Source organism: Anoplophora glabripennis, unplaced genomic scaffold (assembly GCF_000390285.2).
Source record: "Anoplophora glabripennis isolate ALB-LARVAE unplaced genomic scaffold, Agla_2.0 scaffold70, whole genome shotgun sequence".
Taxonomy (NCBI): Eukaryota; Metazoa; Arthropoda; class Insecta; order Coleoptera; family Cerambycidae; genus Anoplophora; species Anoplophora glabripennis.
Window position 1 is genome coordinate 351,430 of NW_019416247.1, and position 15,116 is coordinate 366,545.

The 15,116-nt window shown below is 34.2% G+C and overlaps 1 protein-coding gene across 1 annotated transcript in view; it reads left to right on the plus strand.

The window, feature by feature from the left end:
- Positions 1-15,116, plus strand: part of LOC108903689 (homeobox protein Hox-A4-like) — a 118,331-nt gene that overhangs the window by 30,922 nt on the left and 72,293 nt on the right. The window lies entirely within an intron of this gene.

The window sequence follows — 15,116 nt, forward strand, 5'->3', positions numbered from 1 at the left end:
TACAGCAATAATTGTTTAATTTGGTTATTATTTCAGTTTTATATCGATCTAGCACAATGTTACGTAATCATCCTGTATCAATTCTAATTGTAAGTCAGCATGTATTTATATGTATTAATACTATTTTAAATGAATTTGGTTTTAAAATTAAGACGAATAATGTTATATTCTAAAATGTAGAAACGCAGTAATAGGAGTCGCGTCAGTCGGAGTCTTTAACTCGCCACTCAATAATTAGAGTGGATCTATCGAATGGAATCACGCTGCCGCAGATTTGTGCCGTATATGCACAATGTCAAGAAAAAAAAAAGAAAATTACATATTGTCATTAAATCATTGTATGGATTCCAGATTCCAATGGTTTGTCTACATTTACAATAGTTGCGTAACTAGTTTGAGAATACCGAATAGAATTTAAGCGCATTGAGAACAAGACAGTTTCCTCCCTGTAACCGTTATAAAATTTTAAACAAGCAATTCTAATAACCGTAATTAATTAAGAACCAATTAACGATACAAAACTATTTGGTATTAGCATGTAGTGCCCCTCCTCAAGGAGTAAGACAATTTGTACACTGGCTTACTTTCCAAATAAGTGAAAGATAACGGAGTTCCGATACCATAGCCACTGAGATATCTAGACCTAAATCTCTGTGAGTTTTTTTGTGGAATTTCTTGAAGCAACTCGTATATCTACGAAGTTGAGGTAATTGAGGTAACCGATCGAAATTAATTAGTAGAAAGAATCCAAGGTTTTGAAATCTATATAAGCAACATTAAGAATTTATTAAGAGTACAAACTCTGACTAGTCGATTAGAAATTCATTATTCATAAACGTTTAACAATTTTTAAAATTTTAAAATCGCTATACCTTCCAAACAAAAAAAATGGACTCTTGTTTATACAGTGTTTCAGAAAGACCTCCCGTAAATTCAGGGGATGATAGTATGACAAAAAATAAGAATTTTTTGTCATATGAACTATAAGTCTATCTCCTCTTGTTTTCGAGATACATAGCGACAAAATAAAAATTTTTAAGTATAATTTTTACGAAAATTTCCAAACGGTGCGAAATATTTTTATAAAATTTGGTATTCTGGGGTTTTATATATTTTATAGAGGGCGCTAGTTATGCTACATTCGTATTACATTTTAAGTTCTAATTTTTTTGAGGTTAGGTTTTCGGGCTCCAATTTCTAATGTATAATTTTATTTTCTAAAAATAATGTACCTAATCTTATTAGAACTTCCTAATGTGAGCGGTTTTCGAGAAAAAAGGCTTGTAATTGAACTCTTACAATATTATGGTGTAGAAAACAAGTAACTTTTCGCAAAGTAGGCTTATGTCAAAACTTATTGATGGATTTCTCATAAATAACGCATACATTCTTAGTAATATTTTAAACTCTAACTTTATATCAAAATTTTAGTGACTGTAATTAGTCATTACTATAACGACAGTCACTAACAATCACTAAAATTCGCTCTGTATCTCGAAAATAAGAGGAGATAGACATATAGTTCATAAGACAAAAAATTCTTATTTGTACTATCACCCCCTGAATTTACGGGAGGTCTTTCTGAAACACCCTGTATAATAACATTTTTTTTATTTTGAAATTATGCCCATTTTTTATTACCAAGGTTTGCAACAAGCGAATCACCCTGTATTTAAGTGTGCCTAATTTATTCCGATATGCTTAATAATTATTTTAGATAATGAGTACCAGTTCTCATCCAAAGCAGCTGATGAGGCAATTGGCATTTAATGTTAAAGATAATGTCCATCAAAAAAATCGTCTGAAAATTGCACTTATTTCAGCAAAACATCCTCCGACTCTTCGAATATATCCTCTAGAGCACAAAGTAATCACAATCCAAGTGTCCAAAGACACAAGTTTTTCAACTGATAGACATTGTTTTGTTTCAATCACATGTTCACGCTTTATTTAGTCGGTAACCGGGCGAACTTTCGATTTTAAAATAAGCCACTTTTTGCCAAATCGACCGAATGATCTATTTGCAACGTCTGACTTTGCCGTAGACTGACCGCAGAATCAACGAGTGAAACGACTGACGTCTTGGAGTAGACAAAGGGTTGTCGCAGGTCTACAATCTTTTAACAGTCGAAAAAGTCGACGGCAATAATGTTTGTCACCTTTTTAAAACGGGCTCTTGACGATGCCAATTTACTGAGTGAAACGCGTATTGGATTTGGGTGGGATAAAAAGAGATTGAATATCGATGGAACTAATTCCTCACTGAATGGATTACCTCACCTGCCATATTTTAATATCACGAATTATTAGTTTTTAGAATGTGCCGCAACTGCTTCGCCACAGTAAAAATACGCACGTATTGGGCCGATTTTGTATGAATTATTTATTAGAAAATATTTCGCGCACGACCAGCTACCCAGAATGTACGTCGAAAACTTTTTTTGGTTACACCTTTGGTTTCTCCCGTTGTGAGCAGGCATCCTTATGGCGAACAGCTTGACAAATAACACAAAACGGCTTGCATAACGTAAATGTTACGTAAAATTTTGTATTTTATTTTCAAAGTGGCTCAAGAGCTGTGCAATGTACAGGGTGACACGATAAAGAGAGTCACACCGCATCTACTGTGGTTTGTGAAACAGCAAATTAGTATACAATTTTCCTCTACTCATAATAAAATTCTACAGGGTTCTCAGTTACTAGAAATTGCTCCAAAAATGAAGAATAAAAAATTCAAGGGAACATAAAGTTTGCGAAAAAGCGGGGTCAATTATATAAAAAAGGTACTCTTGTATATTTTTTGGTCATTATGCACATGAATGAAAATTTGACATTTTTATCTAAATAAATACTCTTTTTTAATATATCCGGAATATATTAAATATATTGACAATAATATCATCCATTAAATTTTACAAATATACGTGTTAAGGTATGTTTTTATAAACAGGTATAATTTTGTTTTTATAAATAGAAATACTTTAATTTTCTGTTGTAATAAATTTATCATAAGTGTTAATGAATTTATTTTTATTGTGTTTGTGTTGGTATATTATTTAATAAAATGTAAATAACCAATAACAGACATACATCTTATATATGAACGTGCCAATGGTAATGGACTTGAAGCTCGTCGTCTCTATGCTGAGGTTTGTCCTATTGGTTAGTTCTTACTTTTACCAGACTTCACCAGCAGTTACTTGCAAACAATGGTGGATTGGAGGTAGTGGACTGGTTCGGGTTCATTCAGCAAATTTTTTATTTGCTTAACGAAAAGATATTGCAATTTGAAGGTTCTCTGCAAAATATTTGAATTTTACATCGCCTACAAATTATCCAAAAAAAATCATAAACTGGCGCGTTGAGTATCCGCTGAACCAGCGGCTGCGTGTGACGTCACCGCATGGGAAACCGATGCCGCATCCTTGCGTGTGTTGTCAATTATTCGGGTAGTCGGGTTTTAGTTGCCTGTTAAGTTTCGATTGATATGGAAGACAAGAACAGAAAAAAATTCCAAATATTGTATTGTTCCCCAGTGTGAAAGCACTAAGTGTGAAGACGCCTAAGAAAATAATAATGTCCCAGTAATTCTGTCATACGGATCTAAAATCTATTGCTCTCTACTTTGATTTGTTTTTTTTTTATATCTTATATTTGAAAAATTACTTATTTTAAAAGCAACAGAACGACCCTGCGTAGTTTAGGTATGTAATAAATACGTTTGTATCCTCTAGAAACACTATACACTTGTGTTTTCCATTGTTGATTTCTGAGAAAATCGATTTTCTACTGCAGTCACCAGTTTAGAACAGTCAAATAGTTGGGAAGTATTCTAGTCTAATTAAACTTCACTTTTTTTTAAATTGCAACTAAGTTAATGAACAAAAATTTAGAGACCGATATGGATTACTAAGAACTTTCATTACAAATACTTTGACAATTATATCATGTTTTGTTATGTTACCAAGGTAGCAGTGCCAACAACGGTCAATAATAGTTTCAACATAAATTTAGAATATAAGGCATTTAATAGTAGTCTTTCCGATCTCAATTAAAGACCAAAGAACTAGGCAGTATGTACCAGGTTCGGTCGCTACACAACAACTCGGCATTGAAATATTTGAAAAACTTGTTCCCATATTTATTTAGCCCTACCCATATGCAGGTGGTAGAAATGTATACCACCAGTTGAAGAATGCGCGCGCGGGCAAGGACCGTACAAACGCAGCCGCATTGAACGACTGGGCCACAAATTTCAGTTGTCGACAAATTGCCTAGCAGTGCAATGCAGCAATGCGGAATTATTTTATTACTGATTATTTTTATTTAATAACTTTTCTAATCTAAACTAACAACCTTTTCTCATCCTTTCCTGGCAAGGATATGTTCATGCCTTCCCGTTGGTTTTTGGCGAGCAGAATACATTTTAATGAAAATGTAAACGTTTTTTGATATGTTATAACCAACATTTACCATCAATATAATAGAATTGTTTGAGGACATAAGTAATTAAATTATGTAGTTGACCAAATAAATATATAATAGAAATTTTCTACACATTATATGCAAATTAATATTATTTTTTATCTTTAGCAGAAAACTTTTGTGACGCTTATGAAACTCATTAAATTTTATTGCTAAGCGTTTTTATACATGTTCAACTGACGTCGAAAAGAGTATAACAAAACGCATACATCACGCCTAAGTATTTAAATGAATCGTTAGCGCAAATTGTTTATATCTTTCGAAATTAAAGAATCGATCGTGTTTTTGTCTTTTAAGTTGCTAAACAAATATCTCTAATGCGCAGTCTACCAAAAACTACATTATTTGACGCGGTCAAATTCAAAGTTATTTATGAGAGAATTTAGTTTAGTGCTGAATTTTGAATGAACTTAAGATTTTAACAAAGCAAAGCAATTGTAAATATAGAGCATTTCTAGGTAGGGAGAACACCAAACAGTAATATAATTTCAACACAATTGGATTGTTTTAACAAAAAATTGTGTTGATTTTGAATGAAAATTTACTCAGTTATTTTACGGTGTCATCAAAGCTATTTTAAATTTTGTAATACATTCAAAATTTGTAATTTAACTTACTTCCGTTTTAAAAACACGGGTAATACTTAACATTTTAATGTTTTATAAACATCGCTCAAAACGGACCGAAATCGACCCGACTGTATACCTCGGATTAGCGTACCCTTTCTAAAAGTTACTTATTATTAGTAATTATTCAGAAGATCGGTAATTTAGATGGTGGGATAAGGAAAACTTCCATAAATCATACGCCTTTATTGTTTAACTAGCGAAAAAAACACCATTAAAACGCGGTACACTCGCATAACGATATCCGCCATGAGGCGGTTCCTCGTTACCCTCTTCCATTAAATGTGAAAATGGAAATAAACTTCTTAAGTAGGTACTTATTACACTACCGACTGTAATAAATCAGGCGTCCTTCGTAGATAGCACAGTCAAAATATTTTATGTGCCAATTTAAGTGTTCCCCGGCAGAGATCGGCCCTTTCTTCTGTTTAACATCAGGCCCTGTCAAAACACGGCTTAGATCGATGAAATATGCCCGCCTCGTAGGCCTCATGTCACCATGGGGCAGGTTTTTGATGAAGAAGGCACAGAAAAAAAGCACTGCCGACGGAAGATTCTTCAAAAATAGTTTATTTAAATAAATTTGTCTAATTACTTTGTAAGCAGAGACGATCAACGCATGATTTTATTTAGACGAAGAAAAAAGTACCCAGGTCATTACCACCTGTAGTATAAAAGCTCACATTTGAAGCGTCTCCGAGTGATATCAGTCATTTTTTAAATATAAATGTTATGTGTATAATTTAATGTACCTAAGTTCATATATTTGTTTCCCACATCGAATGAAACAACGGTGACAAGTTGACAATCTATCAAATACCTGAGATTCACCATTTGCATTTTTTTTTAAACATACAGGCGTAGGTAGTATCCACTGTAGATAAGATTCTAAATTAAACTGTAATCCTTATTTCAAACTTGTGGTAGGTACCTATTTGTCTTTGTTAAATATTAATTAAAATAAAATAAAAAGTCTTTATTTCTTAAATTCACCGTAAAAAATCGACTTGTCTGGGGGAGGGACTCTGGGGCGCCGCCCTTCTTGGAATTTTTCGTAGTACAAAATTACTCAATAATTTAAATCATATTGAAGAAAAAGTGAACTCTTAATTGGTTTTACATACTCAGAATTAGAGCCTAAAGTCACTCACTTGATAGTTAGCAGAAACTCGGATTTGAGTAAAATTCACTCACTTCTGTTGCAATAGTTTCATTCATAAAATTTTAGTTGTACTCATACTAATAGAGTACCCTCAATCGGGTGTGGACTGAAATTGATACATTGTTGAGTAAAATTGAGTGAATTTGAGTGATTTTTTTTTACAATGTATCTTTACTAATCACAACATATTTCATGATATTAATTTTATTACATCTTTAGGCTACCAAGAGGTATAAGTACATCAATATTTGTCATCTTGATGTACTTATTATTTAGAATTAAGTATAGTCGGTTAAAATTAAAATTTTTCCTACAACTCTTTATGGTTGGTTTTACTTAGGTCGATGTCACTATAGATGATATTTTCCACAAGTTTTGCAATTTTCGTCCAAGAAAAAAAATAGTAATAATAATGGAGGTTGATATTGAGATGCTAGGAGAACAAAGCAATTAGAAGAACAGAAATGTGAACTGAACCACGAGAACAGAGACACTTGCCTTTCACTATAAAGTCAATACACCATCTTTGACTTTTTTCTGAGGGCAATTCAAATTAATTTACGCGCGTTTTCCCGATCAGCTGTTTTTCAAAGCTGAAGAGTCTTTAGAACGTAATCCAATATACATTGTTGTTCATTAGGCCTCCCGCGCACTAGGTAGCCTGGCTGAAGCAGCCTGGCTGCGGCAGCCTACTCAACCTCGAATTTTTAATCTGGCAAGCGCACTGGGAAGCCAATTACTCTTGGCTGCGGCAGCTACTTAGAACAAGGAGATCGCGCAGGGAGCCGCTGGCTGCTCGCAGTCTAAACAAGTTGAAAATTGTCGGTCATTTGTATGTGGCTGCTTTTAGTGAAGGCACACTAGGGTGTTAGAAAAGCGATTTTTCCCGCATTTTGTGACACATTTAACGATGTCTTTCGATACGGAGAAGTTAATTAGAGAAATTGAATGTCGAAAAGCACTATGGGACATTTCATCTGAAGAGTACAGCGATCGAGACCTAAAGAAAAGAAGGTGGGAAGAAATTACAAACATATTTTGCGATGAGAATTTATCTGAAAATGGAAAAAAAGACTTGGGTATGATATTAAATATTATTTATTAATTATTATGCAGAAAAATATTCGTACAAATCTAACCTAATGCAACTCTTTCTTGCCACTGCAAATGACCTTCGTTGACAAAATAATCAGCGAATAAGTCCCTATAACAAGCAGATGATCTGCTACTCCTGCTTGTACGGTCTTGTGGAATTTCCTCCAATTCCGGTGGGACGTTCAATGTATCGTTGAAGTTATAGCCATCCTTGTCTCGCACAAAATTGTGCAATACACAGCACGATTTTATTATGGCAATTGCAAATTCTTCTCGCACATCTATTGGGCGGTGAAAAATTCTCCACTTATTTGCTAGAATTCCAAACGTACATTCAATATAACGCCTAGCTCGAGATAGTCTGTAGTTAAAGATTCTTTTTTTGTCTGTTAAACTTCTTCCTCCGTAGGGTCGCATCAAATTTTCAGATAAACCAAAAGCCTCATCTCCAACAATAACATAGGGCATTGCTACCCTGTTCATAGAGATAGGCTTTTTTTTCTGGTATCCGTAAAGTTTTGTTGACGAGTTTGTTATACAAAATGGAATTTTTGAAAATGGAAGAGTCGCTGCATTTTCCATATGCTCCAACATCTATACAAATGAACTTGTAATCAGCATCACATACAGCTAACAGAACGATTGAAAAATAATTTTTATAATTATAATATAGGGAGCCAGAAGTGTTTGGTTTTTTTATCCTTATATGTTTTCCGTCGATTGCTCCGATGCAATTCGGATAGTTAGCGTTTTTTTCAAATCCATTTGCTATATTAATCCATCTTTCTTCAGTCAAGTCTGGGAAAGTAGTCTGTTTCATTTTTTTCCAAATCGCCAAACATACTTCATAAATAATTTCTCTAACAGTAGTATGTCCAATCCTAAAATTATGATGCAACTCAGCCATGGAACATCCTGTAGCGAGATACCTGAAACCATTTTTATTTTCAGGTAAATCATTGCAACAAAAATGGAAAAATGTTAGAACTAGTTTCCGCAGGGAACTAAAACGTTTAGCTGGTACCAAAAGCGGATCAGCAGCTGCACGTAAAAGTCCTTACGTATATTTTAATCAATTACAGTTTCTTAAGAATATGGTTGAAATAAATAACACACAAGGAAGCATGGGTGAAACTGCAGGCGATAGCGAAAATGAGGACAATACTCCTAGACCAAAAGGTCGGAGCCGTTCACCTATTAAAAAAAAGAAAACACAAACTGAAGAAGAAGATCGAGGGAGTTTGTTGAAAATACTAAAACAAAGCGTCACAATGAGAGAATAACGTGAAAATATGCTGGAATCGGACTCGGACAGATCGTTCCTTCTTTCGCTACTACCAGATTTTAAAAAAATTCCGGAATATAAAAGACTTTCCACAAAGCTTGAGCTGATGAGGGTAATACAAAAAAATATACAATTTCCCATGCCAGCTAACCATTCTATAATCCGGAATAATAATGAGCAATATGCCGAAGGGTATACAATGCATTCTAACTATACAATGGACAATGGGCAATATCGCCTTAACCAGGAATATTCAACACCAAGAACAAATTATCGTCAGGACTATTTACGTTCAGCACCGGGAACTTCACATAGTGAACATATAGTTCGAGGATACTCCACATCATCTCAGGATATGGAGGAAACTACACCGGAAACAATACGTGAGATGTTTTCACCTACAGATACAACTGTCTCGGATTTATCGCATGATTCTGAACTGATTGATTTATATTGATATTAGTGATTAATAAAATGATTAGATTTTATGCACTTACCTGAGTGTAATAATTAACTTTTCTTCGGGGGTTATACAAGCTCGCATCCGAGTATTGACACCAGTTATCGATTCCCTGAGATTATCTAACAACTCATAAAATGACTGCGCTGACATTCTTGTATAGTTAAAAAAAGATTCGGGATGTTGTTTAAGATCTTGAAAGTAGCTTTGAAATAATCCTTTTGAGTGCCTCTCACGAAGAAGGGGGTGAATCCAGTATCGTTTCTTTTTTGTTTTTCGTTTCTTTCGGCTTAAAAGGTAGATAATTACTGCCTCTTCTACGTCCATCTTGAGCACAGTGTATAAACAGAATAACTATACTGGCTCCTAAAGAATGGCTGTTGGCATTGGTTGCTCAAAATGTTGGCTGCCGCAGCCAGGCTGCTTCAGCCAGGCTACCTAGTGCGCGGGAGGCCTTAGTTTCCAAGAGCGTCGCCAAGAGGGAAGGAACTCGAAAAAAGTAATTTTCGTAGAATTTCTTTATTTTTATAATTATGTATTAAATAGGTTTTATTAAAAATACTTCTAAAATAATGTATTCACTGTACCTATTCCTACTTGGCTGACGACGCCCTTGTTAGTTTCATGTGCATTTAGTGATTGTCTGGAGATTTTAAGATATATTTTTTCTATGTTCTGTTTGTGTGTTATTTGTTGAATTTAAGACACATGATCTCTAATAAACCAGGAACCATACCACAATCTAAACTAGCTCGATGCTCTACATATAGTTTAATTTTTTTCCACACGAGAGCGTGCTACTTAGCTTGAATCACCAATAGGAATTAGAATAATTCCAGTATTTATGTGAGAATTAGTGTAATCCTCACATTTTATATTGATTTTACATCTAAGGTTTAGCATAATACCGACTACTAATCTCGCAACGGGTGTAATCTCGATTTTTAATTTCGGAAGTGGCATAATCCCGAATTTTCATGTCGGCATGAAGGCAATCCCAACTGTGTAGGTACGTCGAGAAAGGGGTTGTCAAAATTTTTTGTTAAAGGCAACTTTTAAATTTAAGGATTAGAGATCTCCATATTTCATTCCGATATTACTGTAACCTCCATTAATTGTATTATTAGTATATTGCCTAAAATTTTGGTATTATAATTCTTTACTTCTTCACCGACAAATTCCATTTAAATAGAAAGCTTTTTAAAACATATTTCTAACTAGAATTTAAAAACTGTTTCTATTTTATTTCACTGAATTTTTAAAGTACTGTACCACCGAAATGACGTAATGCCCGATTCATTGAGACATTATAAAATAGGCGGCGATGCTCAAATACATTCATTTTTCATTTTGTCTAGACATACTTTGATGTAACAATTTCATCTCCAGAGTTAGTCCTCATCAGTAGGTATATTTAAACAACAAATGGTTGAGAAGAGCAACAATAAAATACAGGAACAAATTTTTCTTCGAGACCCATATCGATCTATCCTTCAGAAACTCTGAAACTGGAGATTAAGTCCTCTGGCTGATATTTATATTTGCTGTGTGTACTTGTCTCTATGGCGTTCCGTTGCATTGGCTTATAGTCACAAACCCTTGTCGTTACGAGCCTTGATTTTTGAGGATTCAAATTCCAAATAGTTCTAACACCTTGGATCGGTTGATATTATCTGAATTCTTCTTGATTTCTATTGCCTCCCTGTTATCTTGACCAAACTCTTCTCTCTCTCATCAGAATTCTGGTATAAGTGATGTCTATGGTGTGTCCTGTATCTGCTGTGTGTTCTGCAGCTGCAGATTTTCTTAGGTTGTTACTCCTCAAGTGAGACGTGTGCTCATTTAATCTCGTACTGATGTATGTTATCTTACTGTTTGTCCAATGTATTTTTTCCACATATCCATGGAATGCTGTGTACACTGGGTCCTTGGAAGTAGATGGCTCCTACACCTCGTCTTGGGAAAAGCTGGCCATCTTTCTTACTGTGTTGTATGGTGTTTCCTTAAGATACAGCCTCTCGTGTCAGGTATTTTCTCTATCTACTTGTCATTATGTGTCCTTCCGAAGGCTCGTTGGATATTCCTGTTCGTGTATCCATTTCCTTATTTTTGTTGTTAGTCAATTCGACTACCTCTTTCCCGTAATTACATTCCTACGACGCATTCAAATTATGTACGTCACGCTATTGAAAAATAATAAGGAGGGGTTCCATTTCAAGGTTTATCATCCCCTCTATCAACGCGCTGCTAAATATCGGTTATGTAGGTGCCTTTATTGTACTATTTTTCGAACGCGGGCAAGAATAATAACCCCTCCTTAATTAATCATGGGGTTATGGAGGCCGGTATTTAATTAACAAAGATAATTAGTGAGAAAATGCCGTGTCAGATCAAGCTGGCTATTTACTTTGTACGTAAAATTCGCTCTGCGCTCGTCCTCTGCGTTTTTGTTTCGCCGCGAGGATGATGCGCAGGTTTTTCGACGGCTAGTCGCAAGTCGCGGTTCGATGCCACGATCTGATAGCGCTAATTAATGATTTTCTAAAAATTAGATCAACCCTTCAGTAGGTAATAATTGTCCTCTCCTTGCAAGCTACAAGAACTCATTTCTTAAAAAATGATAATAATAAAAAATTATGAAGAGTATAAGTTGGAAATGCACAAAAAAATTATATAAATGTTTCCGGAAACATTGCTTTCTTATACAGAGTGTTCTCAAAGTTGAGTCATTTATTTTATAGTCAGTTGAACATGCAAAAAAAGTCTGGTAATAAAATTTAACGTTTCATAGGCGCCCCTAACAAAAATTTCTGCTAGAGGTAAAAAATTATAAAAATTTGTATATAATGTGTAGAAAATTTGCCTATATTATACATATGTTCATTTGGCCAACAACATATTTTAATTACCTATTTATGTCCTCAAACAATTTTATTATATTGCTGGTAAATTTCGTTTTGTTCCGTTTCAAAAGGTCTCCAAAATGCCATGTGATAATATTAGTAAACAATATATCCCTCTTATTTCTCCCTTTCGCAATTGTAATACGAATGATTGATGGAAGGTGCCTATAATAAATTAAAATTACCTGAATCACACCAAATTCCGTATTGCTGCACTGCACTGCTGGACAGTTTATCAACCATTTGTCATCTGCGGAGATTTATTGTCCAGTAGCCCAATACAACTGTAATCGTTTTCCTTTGCCCGCGCTCGCATTCTTCAACTGAGCGTATACATTTCTATCGCCTCTACGTTTAGTTCGACCAGACCTGTATATGGGTATGGCTAAATAAATATGGGAACAAGTTTTTCAAATATTTCAATGCCGAGTTGCTGCGTCAGCGACCGAACCTGGTACATACTATCAATCTGTTAATTCTTCAGTTGATATCGGAAAAACTACAACAGCTGGTAGAACTCGCAAAAAAGTAGTTTTCTATAAATATTGGTCAGACTTGTTCTACAAAAATTGTTCATAATTGTTACCATTTGTTTACCATTTATGTTTTTAAAATGCAGTGGTCGAAAATGACAATAAATCAATAAAGTTTTTAAATTCTAATTCTTTTTAAATAATTGTTAATAATTGCTTTATTTGGCAACTTTCATATAAACGATTTTTGGTAAATCGATTATTTTTACGAGTTCTACCAGCTGTTAAAATAAATTATTCAACTTTGAGAACACCCGATATAGAAGCTGATAATAAAAAAAAGTAAATTCTTACAACTGCTTAGGGTTTCTAGACACATATTTAGTTTTTATTTAATTTATGACAGACTCCAGCATTGGTCAAGAATTTTTGCTACACCTGGTATAGACTGACCTACCACAAGTGTCATCCTCCATTGTTTATATTATTTTTCAGCACAGCCAAAGTTCTGTTTTGGAAGCTTTTAAAAGTTACTAATACTTAAGTTATACAGATATAGACCTAAAATAGGATTTGTTTATTGGAACACATTGTATAGTTTTGCACATTTGGACAAAACACTCTCTTACTATAATAATTATATAAGGTTTGATGAGTCTATCCTTATCGCCTAGCCTACAAGGCCTCACATCTGACGCTCTCGTTTGATGACGTTAGTAATAGTGGTGGTCAACGCGCGCGTAGTTATTACTTTAATTTCATTATTTCGGAAATTTTACAAGATTAATTATTTTGTAAATCATGATTTTAAATCATTTTACATACAATTGCTGTGTGTAGTATGCGTTTATTCTAACACTTCGCGTAGTTTTGACGACTTAAACCAGGCTGTAAATTTGAGGTTAGGTGGTTTTAGTACCGGTTTTAGTTGTGTGGAGCCAGTGTAATTTAATAAAACGTATGTGTGAATTAAGAAGCATTATGTTTGCAGCTGTTGCGTATACCTTTGTATCCAGGAAACAGTAAAAATCGAGGTAAAAATGGACTTAAAGTCTATGTCTTTGATTTTCTAAAGGATAAAGATGTAAGTTGTGAATGTTTTGTTCTGTGAAAGAATAGTAAGGTTTGTCATTTCTGACTGTTGAAAGCTGTTTTGGATTGCTCTAGGAACAAACCTATTGTTCACAGTATTACTATTTATTACACTCTGAAGAGTTAATTATAGTTATATTACTATGTCACGACCTTCTTCTAATCATCTTAGGTAGTTTATTCGCTATATTCTAGTGAAAATGTGATATAAATTGTAGAGAATTACAGAATCAGTTGTATGAGGCGTCTGCGCTTACTGATGTTATATAACGTTAACGTGATTTTCCAATAAAGGGTTCTAAATATCTCAAGAATTGAATCTTTACAATTCACATCAAAGTATTAATCAAATTGTCAAAATCCTCAAAAATTATTTCTGTTTGATGCTGTTTAAAATTTTTTGACTTTAATCCTTGCGACTGTATTTTACATTTGTAGTAAGTATACAAGATATTATTTTACATATTCTCTTTAGCATGTTATACATAATACGTATTTACTAAGATAAAATAAGTATAATTATGGGTACATATTACTCCTGAAAGTAATATAATAATCCATATAATTCCTTTCTTGTCCAGAAAAATTGTCGGGAATGCTTCCGTCATGCGGATTGTCTGAATCGTTAGAAAATATTTTATTAAAAAAAAATTCTTTTGGCTGTATCTCCCAATCAAATTTTACAGCACTATATCTAAATACACGACGTTTCGGAATTAAAGTCGTCAACATTGAACTTTGTTGAGATAATAAATACTTAATACTAATACATTTTTCAGCTACAAATTTTATTTATATTTTCGACGCGCTTTCTAAAAAATGGCGTTCGATGACGTTGAAACTTACAAGATATATTTCGGCACTTATTTTAACGAGATCCAGAGTTGTTAATATCCTGTGCAAAAATTAACAATCAGATTACCGTAATAATAAGAATAGAACGCCGCTATAATGTGTGAGAACTAGATCCGAGATACTGTAATTAATTTTTTATGGATCTTGCTTCCACGGCGCGCAGAACGCCGGCATATTTCATTTAAATAGTTGTTAATCACACGACATTCGGTATAAAAACTCCTGTAAACATTCAGGTAATGTCACGAAACACTCGAACAGCACACGAAAACGGAGTGTTTTCGGTCCGATTCTTTGATCTGATAAAGCTGGCCGGTCGTTTTCGTTTTATTGGGATCTTCCACGTTTTGGTAATGAACAAAAGGGGACCGGCCGACAAAAACTTTATTATAAAGCGCTATTTTTCACATCTTAAAGACGACGGATCCACCTAATTACTTCTGGCTCTTTGAAATATCGCTTCCGACACCATAATTCCTCACCGATTTATACATTCAAATTATCAACGGAGACTTTTTTTCACGCGGGTGCAACAAAAACCGGGCCGCAGGATTCTAATTGGGTGCAACCTTCAACTTTGTTATAAAACGCTGGGCGCTTCGGAGCCTCTGCCGAGAGTTTCTAACCGATTAATTTTTGGGACAATCAGCAAAACCAACTGAAACCGCCAAAAATGTACC